Here is a 12,404-nt window from a genome sequence, read left to right on the forward strand (position 1 = left end):
TCATAGTTACCTTTATTGCAGCCATTTATTTCTACTTAGCAATAGATGAATCAGTTTCATTCATTCAGCTAAGATCACAACAGAATTGATTTCTTAATGTGTACCTATCAATAAAATTACTCTATTTAGAACATTATATCTGAGTCGACCTGAGTGTTATATAACTAATTATGGCTTGTCTAATGGTCACTAGCAAGAAATAGGCTTGTCGTAATCCATGCTGGCAGCAATATGGGAATTCAGACAATCTGAATGATCTCTTAACTTCTTGACATTGAGCCAGTGAGCTATTACAACACCTGATGGTACAAAGCTTGATTTGAGATGAAAGTGTAGAAGGTATCCATTCCAAAGATAGAATATTGTCTGTGGACTGTGCCTTAAAACTAGAGCAAGGAGAGAAAAAAAGAAGGTGGTGCTGGGAGAGTGAGCAAAAAGAAAGATTTGCTAAAGAGAATATTTTCTTGATGTGCAAATCCAACACCTGCAATGGAGCAAATACAGAATATCCACCAAACTCATGTAACAGTACTGATATAATCTTATGTCCAAAAAACAGTTGTATCAGTGTTAATCAGTGGAGCTGCATTCAGATGCAGAAATATTTTAAAGTGATGTGTATAACTAAGGAAAAAAACAAGTGCTGAACTGGCAATTTCTGTACCTTGCTTTTTTAAGAATGTAAAGTTCTGAATGAACAGTGGAAGAAATGTTGTCACAAATACTTGTACTGCAATGCTATCTTGGGGTAAATTAAAAAGTGCGTGACCAGCATGTCCAGGGAGGTGATTTCTCCTTCTACTCTGCCCCAGAGAGGCCATCTGGAGTGTAGTGTTCAGTTCTGGGCTCTCCAGATCAAAAAAAGACAGGAATCTCCTAGAAGGAGTCCAGTGGAGGCCCACAAACATGATAGAGGCCCTGGAGCATCTTTTGTATGAGGAAAGGCTGAGTAACTTGGATCTATTCTACCTGGGGAAAAGAAGACTGAGAGGGGACCTGATTAATGTTTATAAATATCTAAAGGGACGTGGAAGGCAAATGGATGAGGCCAGACTCTTTTTGGTGGTATGTGGTGATGACCTAAAACTTGAACATAGGAAGTTCCATACAAACATGTGGAATACCTTCTTCATGGTAAGGGTGGTTCACTGGAATGGGTAGCCTAGAGAGGTTGTGGATTCTCCTTCTTTGAAGATATTCAAGACCAGCTGGACACCTGTGCAACCTATTGTAGGGTACCTGTTTTAGCAGAGGGCTGGACTTAGTGATTATCTTTTGAAGTCCCTTCCAACCCCTGCAATTCTGTAATTCTGTGTAATTAATCCACTGTAACATATCTTTTTCTAAATAGTTTGTTATTCTTATGATTTGACTGGCAAACATCTTCAGACTAAGGGATATAGGACTCTGGTAAAATGAACTAAAGTTCCAGATCTCAGTACATCTAGATCTGGATATTTCTATTTGAAAACATCCTGTAGTTCAGGATGTTTACTTTTCATAAGTGAGATTTACTTTGAAATTAACTTTTAGTCTAAAGACTTTTTTTTTGCACAAGACTTAAGCAAATAAGGCCATTCTTAACTATTGTTTCTCTGTAATCTTCTATTTTCAATTCCATAAAATCCCTGTGTACCTTCAAAAGTCTGAAGATAAAGTAACTCTAGTCTTGAAAATGATTTATTTCTGGTATTAGTGAAACTGTGTTGTATGTTTTACGGCACATTGGTGGTAAACTTACATACTTATTTCATTAGCATAGATATATGTGGTATATTGGTGACAGTCATTAATATTCATTAAATTCTAAGTAGCTCTCTTTTAATGTATCTATTTAGGAAATGAATAATTCATGCATGTATAGGAAACTCAGTGCTGTCACTTAAAGAACAGACCTTTAGTGACCTAAGAAAGTATTTGAAGTGAAGGACACTCTAAGGCATGCGCAGCAATTGAAACACTCAATACTACTGTTTCCCATCAACAAGGGCATGTTTTTATGTTGAAATTTCCCCGAATCATCACTTTTCTTAAAGCACATTCTCAAATATACTTCAGTGAAATTGGACATTTAATTTACATAGTAACTCATACTTTACCATAACTTAAATAGTTTTGATTTGTTCAATGTATAAAAACAATGTGAGATACTTTCAAGGCTTCATGTCCACATGGTTGGTAAGTAGCGAGAATGTTCTGGAAAACATGATAAACGTGGTAGCTAGTGTCACTGAAGGTAGATTTGCATTACAGAAGATATTTATGTCGGTTTTAGTGCTATCCTATGCTTTGAATATGTCTTCACTTCTCAGAGTTTGGGAATTTCAAAATTTACGTTTAATCCCAGGTCCAAAAACACAAGCTATATGTATCTCATATGTATTTAGGAGTGATATTTAAACCTTTGCAGCAGTTTCTAAGTTTTTTTTAATACTCATGTAGTTAGCTTCTGGTTTTATATTTAATATGATTGAGACTCATAAAAATGATTATGAATAATTATGTATGATATGGAGTTATGATTAATCCAATAACATTTCTGATTAAGTATCTGTAAAGTAAACATACTAAAAGCTGCTGATACTTCTATGACAAATCAAAAGTTATGTCTGGTGATATATTCATATGTGAACAAATGACAATCTTGAATAAATTATTATTATTCTCTGCTGTCTTACATACTTTCTTATAAAGAACAGCAATCTCAATGTGGCTTCAGACGCTCAAGTGAAGAAAGGAAAGCTCTGTAGTCAGCAACCACGAACATCTCTAGTATCATTTGAATACGCAAACATTATTAGAAATCTTTGAAAGCTCTTCTGAAGTACTTTCATGTGATGATAAATCAGAATTTCCAGAAATATTGATACTTAACAAGGAAAAATACACTATCTAAAAATATTGTTCCAAATTATAGAGCTCAAAAAATGAATTGGTCATGAATGTACAAAATTTGATACCTCAGAACCTCTTCTCTTCCCTCCTTCTCCTCCCCTTTTCCCTTCTTTTCCCCTCTTTTGCCCCTTTTCCTTCCCTTCCCTCCCCTTCCTTTCTCTCTATGAAATAACAGCTTTTGTTAGTGCTTGTGAAGAATTAAAATTTAATCTACTCTTATTGTACAAAATATTAGAAATTATCTACTCCACATGAATGTACTTATGCACTTATGCTGTTTCTGAAATATGCTTTTCTCACAATCACAGTAGAATAAGTTCCTCAATATTTTCACTTTTGAGAGTTTTGTTAGCAAATCCAGCTTTGACATCTAAGCTGATGGTACACAGAGCGTATTTCCATGGTTAGTGTGTAAAGTTTCTAACTTCAAATGTTTGTAGTTTAGACATGTCTAAACATGTCTAAGAAACAAAGTAGAAGTATAATATACATGTTTAAGTAACTGAAACAAGAACAGCAAGTTCGTAATATAATAAAATTCATTTTGTGAATGGAGAACAAGAAAAAAAAAAGATTTTTTTTTTTTTTTGACATATTGTGAAGCAGAAAAAGAAGAGAGAAGAAAGAGCTCCAGAATACCTGCAGTATTCTTGTACTTTCAATTTCTACAAAAGATTGACTGACTTTTCTGGACTGTTCTTTAACTCTTCTTAAAACAGCCTCCCACAATGTGCTATGATCTTTCCTGTGATATTAATGGTAGTCTCAGAATTCCTTCAGCAATCTTTGCATGGCTTTTTAGCAAATAAACACCTGTGTTATGTCCCAGTGAATTTCCCACAACTGTGTCCTGTTATTTGCAGCATTTCAGTCAGATCCATAAGACCAAGTATGAAAAAAGTATGCGGCACTTCTGTGATGAAGCTCAGAAATTGAATGAAAGTTCTCGTGAACAGCTGAAGGGTAAGATGATGTCCAGGAATGTATTTGTTTCCTAGAAGAAGACAGAAACAGAGAAAAGGTCTGAAACCACGAGAAATTTGATAAAAAAATATGTGACAGTTCTGTCACAATTCACAGAGTAACCAAACTGCAGAAAACATTAGTCCCTAAAAAAATTATGCTAATTTGACTTGGAATATCTGCAGAAACTACTGCAATAATAATGCAATGTCGAATTATCCTGGGGGAATTTCTATTCCAGCTCTGCTGAAAACTTCTGTCAGATCATTAGAGGCTTTCAAAGACAAATCTGACCTCTATGCCTTATATAGCAGTGCTATAGAAAGCAAACTAGCTAGGCAAAACCAGAGCAGTACTTCAGAGGGATACATTTTGTGCCCTCATCAGCAGTGCATAATTCATCATATAAGGTAGTGTCAAAGTGTTTTTATTATTGTTACTCCTTGCTTTATTAATTTATTAGTTTTGTTGTCTTCCCTTTTGATCTTACGTGTACGTGTGTAGGGCAAGGTTCCTAACAGCTGTGTGAAACAGAAATGTTTAGCTCTGGTAAAACTAAAAAATAAAAATCAGTCAGTCAGTATAGTTCATTATTATTTTTTGTTTCTTTTGGCATGTAATGTTCACGGGAAAATGGTCACTTCCTCATGAGATGGCACTCTGTTCTGTAAAATACGGCGGCCCACAATTTTCTACAGCACCACTTTATGATTACTGCATCAGTGCAGCTTAAATTGAGAAATCTTTCTTGCCTGAGTTCAGCCTGACTAGTTAGAAAGATGTAAGAAAACAGATTGCTTCACAGTGCCTATTTCCTACATAAATAGCTTGGAGGCAGACAGGTTGCTTTGGGAAAAACTCAAATGCTATGACTCTGGTGGACCAGGGCTTGAACTACTGCTACCGGGGACAGAACAGTCAATGCACTATGCCCATGAATGCTTCAGTGTCTTGTCTGGCACTGCAAACTAAAACCTGAGTAAGAACATACATCACCTTGAATACAAAGAGGACAATCGGGCATTTTTTTCTGACCTATTGTTAAAAAAAAAAAAAAAAAAAAAAAAAAAAAAAAAAGTATGTCTGGTTTTCAGTTCACAGAGAGATGCCACCAAATTCAACATCCTCCTCTCCCTCTTGCAACTTGTAGAAGCAATTTGCATTCTGTCATGTTCTCTCACACATGGTGTTCAAAACAATTAAAAGAAAATTGCACCCATTTTGCTCAGTGTAGCAGGCTGAAAATTTCAAAGATAAGAAGCACTTCTCAGCATGAGTAAACTGTGAAGTGCTTTTGAAAATAAGGTTTTTAATGATAATTGACATTAAAACCTTTATTTTCTAATACATTTCATGGTTTGTGCTTGTCAGGGAATGCGTGTTTTCTTTGAAACTTTCTGCTTGCTACAGTGAGCAGAAGTGATACATTTTCATTCAGATGAAAACTAGTGAAGCATTTTTTTTCTTATGAACAGAAAAAAAAAGATGATTTTCCAAAGAAACTCTCTCAACCTTCCCTCACACACATCCCAAATTCATATTCATCTGACTAGCTGTAAAACACAGAGAACAAGCAGCTCATATAGAGTGCAGTGCAACTTCTTTCAAGTGCTAAAGAGAGGAAAATAACTTCTTTACTCCATAAATCTAACTTAGATAGCATGAATAAAAATATGATTCTTTGTCCTCCCTTCAGTCAGCAGCCCTCCTTGGCAGTGCTGTGATCAACAATGTACATTGATGACTGAGTAACTGTAAAATCCATAGCAAATGAAGAAATCTTTTGAGAGAAGTTTTGCAAATAAGAATCATCTTTTTTTTTTTAAACAAAAAGTGTTAGCTTGTATACATAATCTCAGCTGTGTAGGTAAAAAGCACCTCTCACAAAAGAGACAAAGTTAACATCTTCTGTGCATAACTAGGTTTGATATCACAAATCAGAAAAACAGCAATTGAAATCTTTAGCATTCTGATAAAGCCAGATGAAATCTTTCAAAATTTGGTTTAACTGATAAAGAAGACAGCAATAAGAAGAAAATCTGCAACACTGCAGTGAGGGCTAGACAAAAGGACCTATCATCACCAAATGTAAATATCATTGTGAATAAAGTTGGAGGAGGAGTGAACAGTTCTTTGATTTCTTTGTCAAAATACTCAATGATCTTAATGAATTAAGGAAATACTTTGAGAATGAGAGCATGGAAACAGTTGTTCCTATTTCCATTTAAAGCTAAAATAGCATTTGCTTGAACAGACCTTCATTTTCTGAGACAGAAGACCTTGAAGAAAATTACTGAGTAAATTAAGCTATAGGACATTCAGATGTTGTGACAACAGAGAAAAAAGTGCTTGCTGAAGATTATGAAAGCTAAAAAAATGACCCTTTCACATTTGTGTAAGTCAATGGTTTTGGTGTTTCACAAGATTGAAAACATCACTAAAAACATACTTAACTAGCCAAAAACAAATGTTAGATTTATTTTACTTTTTTTCACTCCCTTCCTACTAACAAAAAGTCAAAGTAAGCAAGCAGTGCTTATCTCTTTGTTCTGCATTTTTCTACAAGACTTCATTTGTACCTAAATTTTTATTTCTCTGATGGAAATAAGCATTCTTGGTGTGTCTTTTATATAAATGTAACTATAGCTTTTCACACAGAATCACACAGAATCACACAGAATTGTAGGGATTGGAAGGGACCTCTAGAGATCATCGAGACCAACCCCCCTGCTGAAGCAGGTTCCCTACACCAGGTCGCACAGGTAGGCGTCCAGGCGAGACTTGAATATCTCCAGAGAAGGAGACTCCACAACCTCCCTGGGCAGCCTGTTCCAGTGCTCCGTCACCCTCACCGTGAAGAAGTTCTTACGCACATTCGTGCCAAACTTCCTGTGCTGCAGCTTATGTCCGTTTCCCCTCGTCCTGTCTCCACGCACCACTGAAAAGAGACTGGCCTCACCACTATGGCCGCCACTCCTCAGATATTTATAAACCTGGATCAGGTCCCCTCTCAGTCTTCTTTTCTCAAGGCTAAACAGACCCAGTTCACTTAGCCTTTCTTCATAGGGGAGATGCTCCAGGCCCTTCACCATCTTTGTGGCTCTCCGCTGGACTCTTTCCAAGAGATCCCTGTCTTTTTTGTACTGGGGAGCCCAGAACTGGACACAGTACTCCAAATGAGGCCTTACCAGGGCAGAGTAGAGGGGGAGGATCACCTCCCTCGACCTGCTGGACACGCTCTTCTTAATGCACTCCAGAATGCCATTGGCCTTTTTGGCCACGAGAGCACACTGCTGGCTCATGGCCAACCTGTCGTCCACCAGGACGCCCAGGTCCCTCTCTGCAGAGCTCCTCTCCAGCAGCTCATCCCCCAGCCTGTATTAGTGCATGCAATTATTCCTCCCTAGGTGTAAGACCCTACACTTGCTTGTGTTGAACCTCATCCGGTTTCTTACTGCCCAGCTCTCCAGCCTGTCCAGGTCTCGCTGAATGGCAGCACAGCCTTCAGGCGTGTCAGCCAATCCTCCCAACTTCGTATCATCAGCAAACTTGCTGAGGGTGGCCACTATCCCCTCATCAAGGTCATTGATGAAGATGTTGAACAAGACCGGACCCAGCACAGACCCCTGGGGGACACCACTGGTTACAGGTCTCCAGCCAGACTCTGCACCACCAACGACGACCCTCTGCGCTCTGCCAGTCAGCCAGTTCTCAACCCACCTCACTGTCCACTCATCTATCCCACACTTCCTCAGCTTTGTTATAAGGATGTCGTGGGAGACAGTATCAAACGCCTTTCTAAAATCAAGGTAGACTACATCTACCGCTCTTCCCCCATCCACCCAGCATGTGACAGCATCATAGAAGGCCACCAAGTTGGTCGAGCACGACCTCCCCTTGTGAACCCATGCTGACTACTCCTGATAACCTCTTTTTCTCCCAGTTGTCTGGAGATGGTATCCAGCACAAGCTGTTCCATCACCTTTGCAGGGACAGAGGTGAGGCTGACAGGCCTATAATTACCCGGATCTTCCTTCTTGCCCGTTTTGAAGACCAGAGTGACATTGGCTATCCTCCAGTCTTCAGGGACCTCCCCTGTTGTCCAAGACCTCTCAAAAATGATGGAGAGCGGTTCAGCAATGACCTCCGCCAGCTCTCTCAGCACACGCGGATGCACCCCATCAGGTCCCATGGACTTGTGGACCTTAGTACTGCCTAGGCGCTCACGCACGTCCTCTTTCCTGACTAAAGGGAAGTCTCCCATTCCCCAGACCCTCTCACTAACCTCCAGGGTGTGGGATTCCTGCGGAAGAGCCTTTTCACTGAAGACGGAAGTGAAGAAGGCATTCAGTATCTCTGCCTTCTCAGCATCCCCCGTTATGAGGACCCCCCCCTCACTTAGTAAGGGGCCCACATTCTCTCTAGTTTTCCTTTTGCTATTAACATACTTGAAGAAGCCTTTTTTATTATCCTTTATCACTTTAGCCAGATTCAATTCCAGATGGGCTTTAGCCTTCCTCGTTGCATCCCTGCAGGCCCTGACTACATTCCTATATTCTTCCCAAGTGATCAGACCCTTTTTCCACATTTCATGGACCTTCTTCTTTCCTTTGAGCTTGCGCATGAGCTCCTTGCTCATCCACAAAGGTCTCCTGCCACCTTTTCCCAATTTCTTGTTCACAGGGATGCACCGATCCTGAGCTTAGAAGAAGAGCTGTTTAAATGCTGACCAGCTCTCAGAGGCCCCCTTACCTTCTAACACCCGAGCCCACGGGATAGCTCCAAGTAGGTCCCGGAAGAGATCGAAGTTGGCTCTCCTAAAGTCCAGGGTAGCAATCCTACTTATTGCTTTGCTTCTTCCGCTCAGGATCTTGAACTCCACCATCTCATGATCACTACAACCCAAACTGCCCCCTACCTTTACTTCCTTAACAAGTCCATCCCTGTTGGTGAAAATAAGGTCCAGTAACACCCCTCCCCACGTCGGTTCCTCCACCACCTGCATCAGAAAGTTGTCTTCAACGCACTGCAAGAACCGTCTGGACCGTGCGTGCCTGGCCATGTTGGTCATCCAGCAAATATCTGGATAATTGAAGTCCCCCATAAGCACCAGTGCCTGGGAACGTGACGCTACATCCAGTTGCTTACGGAAGGCCTCATCAGCCTCCTCATCCTGATCAGGGGGCCTGTAGTACACCCCCACAACAGTGTCACCCTTACCAGCCTGCCCCTTGATTCTCACCCATAAGCTCTCCACTGCTACATCACTCTCCCCCAAGTGAAGTTCAATACATTCTAGCTGCTCTCTCACATAAAGAGCAACTCCACCACCCCGCCTAGCCAGCCGATCTTTCCTAAAAAGCACATAGCCCTCCATGACAACATTCCAGTCATGCGAGCTGTCCCACCACGTCTCCGTGATCGCGATGAGATCATGACCTTGCGACCGCACGCAGAACTCCAGCTCTTCCTGTTTATTCCCCATGCTACGCGCATTAGTATACAGGCACTTAAGAGAAGCAGCATCCCTCCACCTCTCTCCAAGCCTTTGAACTCCACTGTCTCCACCCATCAAGTTCTGTTTGGAGCCTTGAACTGCCCCCTCAGTCCCAGCGGTCGTCATTTTGTCCCCTTCCCCCTTCATACCTTTTTAATAGACGGGTGTCCTATTTCTGGTATTCATTTGATGTATCATAACTTAGAGTACTGAAAATCTTGGTATATTCATTGAGGGATATCCTAAATGTTATATCATCAGTGTTCAGGACTATTAACATAATAATTTACAATTTTATTACCTTTTGGCTTTCTTGGTGACTTTTAAGAATGAAAAGGGAAGCTTATAAGGCTTAGTAATTAAGTGTTTTTCTCTACCATGTAAGGATTGTAATAATATTAGTAATCTACCCTGGATATAAGTGATAAAAATTACCCTTTAGTCTTTCACCTGTACCTACATATATATGTGATATAGATACATATGTGATATAGATTTTTATTGCGTGTAGATACAGCTAAAGTCCATTATCTTCCCATGAATATTATTGACTCTGTCTAAACCATTTGTGCAGATGTTGGTCTAAACTTCTCTTAAAACTCCCATAACAGGAATTTTGGAATGTCCTAGGTGATCTGTCTCCAAGTTTAACTATCTGTACCACCAGCCTTTTTCTTGATTTCTGGCCCAAATCTCCTCACTGAAGTTTATATCTGTTACATCTGATCCCATCTATAGTGGTCACAGATTTATTTCCATCCTTTTTAAAAGTAACTTCCATGTGTTTGAAGACTCTTATCATCTTTTTCCTTCAGACTTCTTTAGATTAAATCAGCACCAACTCATTAACCCCTAGAAAGTTTTCATGTTTCAAGCTCTCTTCTCACTTTACTGTGTAGGAATGAATCATCTTTCTCGAAATATGGTGTCCTGAATGGATTTACTGGTGCAGCTGGGGGCTATTATGGCCCATCTCACTGCATGTCTTTTTCTGCCTTATCTTTCTGGCTTTTTTCCTCCATATACTCATATAATTCTTTTATATTTATTCTATACTGTGATTTCGCCTTGTTTCTCTCATGTGTGCATTTCATTAATAAATCTTAACAAGCATCTCATGAGTTGACTATGGGCTATTCCTTCCTTATTTTCATATTGTGCTATGTAGCTGCTTTTTAAGTGCAAAAACAGGGAATTTTTTGATACTTCATAGTTTCTAGTCTCTTGATTTATCTGACTATATTTTAATTCAGATTTTCACATTTAATTATTGTTTAATTTACTTTTGCTTGATTCTTCAAATCATAAATTTAAAAAGTCCTTTCAAAATACAAAATAAAGACAATTCAGTCTTAAGATTCTTACATTTTTTTCTTTTTTTTTTTTTTTTTTAATGTAATTCATTTAGGGAGGAAACAGAAGTTCAACAATTTAATTGATATCTATCTCAACATTATAGAGTCATAGAATTGCTATGGTTGGAAAAGAACTTAAAGATCACCAAGTCCAACCCCAACCTAACCACACTACCCTAAATCTAACAACTCTCTGCTAAATCATGTCCCTGAGCACCACATCCGAACGGTTTCTAAACACATCCAGGGATGGTGACCCAACCACCTCCCTGGGGAGCCTGTTCCAGTGTTTAACAACCCTTTCTGTAAAGAAGTTTTTCCTGATATCCAACCTAAACCTCTCCTCATGCAACTTGAACCCATTTCCCTCCATCCTGTCACCTGTCACCATGAGAAGAGACCAACACTGCTCTCATTGCAATCACCTTTCAGATATTTGAAGAGAGCAATAAAGTCTCCCCTCAGCCTCCTCTTCCCCAGATTAAACAGCCCCAGTTCCTTCAGTTACTCCATGGGGCATATTCTTCAAATCCTTCACAAGCCTTATCATCCTTCTTTGGACCTGCTCCAGTTCTTCAATGTCCTTTCTGTATTGAAGTGCCTGAAACTGAACACAGTACTCAAGAGCTGGGACCAGCTTCATGTTTAGTAATTAATATCTATTTCCATATCTCTTCTCAGTTTTTCAGCGTGCTCAAGTATTCCTAATGTTTAAAGTGATGACAAATGGTTCCAGTGGCAAAGAATTGTGAATGCTGGAAAAACATCTGCTTAACAGCACATAAGAATTCTGCAAAACATGAAATTACAAATGTTACAGCATGTGAAAAGAGGACACTTCAAAGAATATAACTCAGCTTTCATCTTTGGACAACAGACAGTCTCCACAGTCTTTGAGCATCTCATCACTGCGAGTCAAGGAGAAGAGGCAGCTTCCTGGAGAGAGCACAGACACTCCAAAAAAGCCCCACAGCTCCAGAGAAGGTCCCTGTGTCAAGGACTCAGAAAGCTACTTTTCCATTTGTTACTTCGCAAGGGAAGGGAAGAAAGGCAGCGGCCTACTAACTAAATATCCAAAGTATTTCTATAAATAACAATGATAGATCCAGAACACCTGCCTGGATTAATTTGTTTAAAGAGAGAAGAAGAAAATTAAAAAGAGCCATCTGTGTTCAATTCAAGCAATTTCTTCAAGGAGTGGAGCCAAGGCAGAAGTCATTCCACAGACAGGAGGCATGCTTTCTGGGGAACAAGTATTTCCTCTGGGAGGATGCAATAAAGAACTCGTGTCTGTCTCTGAGTCCTACAGTCATGAGTAAATTTTGCCAGTCAAGAAATTCTACATACAAAGACTAAAGGCTGTAATATTTTCTAAAAGTAATGACTAATTCAGCTTTTTCACACCAATGTTACAAAATAATTATTTCTTTTATGAGGCAGGGTTTTTGTATCAGGAGGACTGTAGAAGTAGTCATTGTGATCAGGGCTGATCAGTGTGAATTCATCACAATAATATAATACTTCTGGATTTTCTACCAGATCTGAACAAGGAGATATGGCAGCCATATTCAAAATATGTCTGAATGCAGAATAGGAATATGAGGATTTTTTACGTCTCATGATAAAAAGACAATAGAAAATCATAGCCAAGATTGAAAGCAAAAAGAAAAATAACTAAAAATAAAAATTTAAAA

Source organism: Meleagris gallopavo, chromosome 3, assembly GCF_905368555.1.
Source record: "Meleagris gallopavo chromosome 3, MGAL_WU_HG_1.1, whole genome shotgun sequence".
In the NCBI taxonomy this organism is placed as follows: domain Eukaryota; kingdom Metazoa; phylum Chordata; class Aves; order Galliformes; family Phasianidae; genus Meleagris; species Meleagris gallopavo.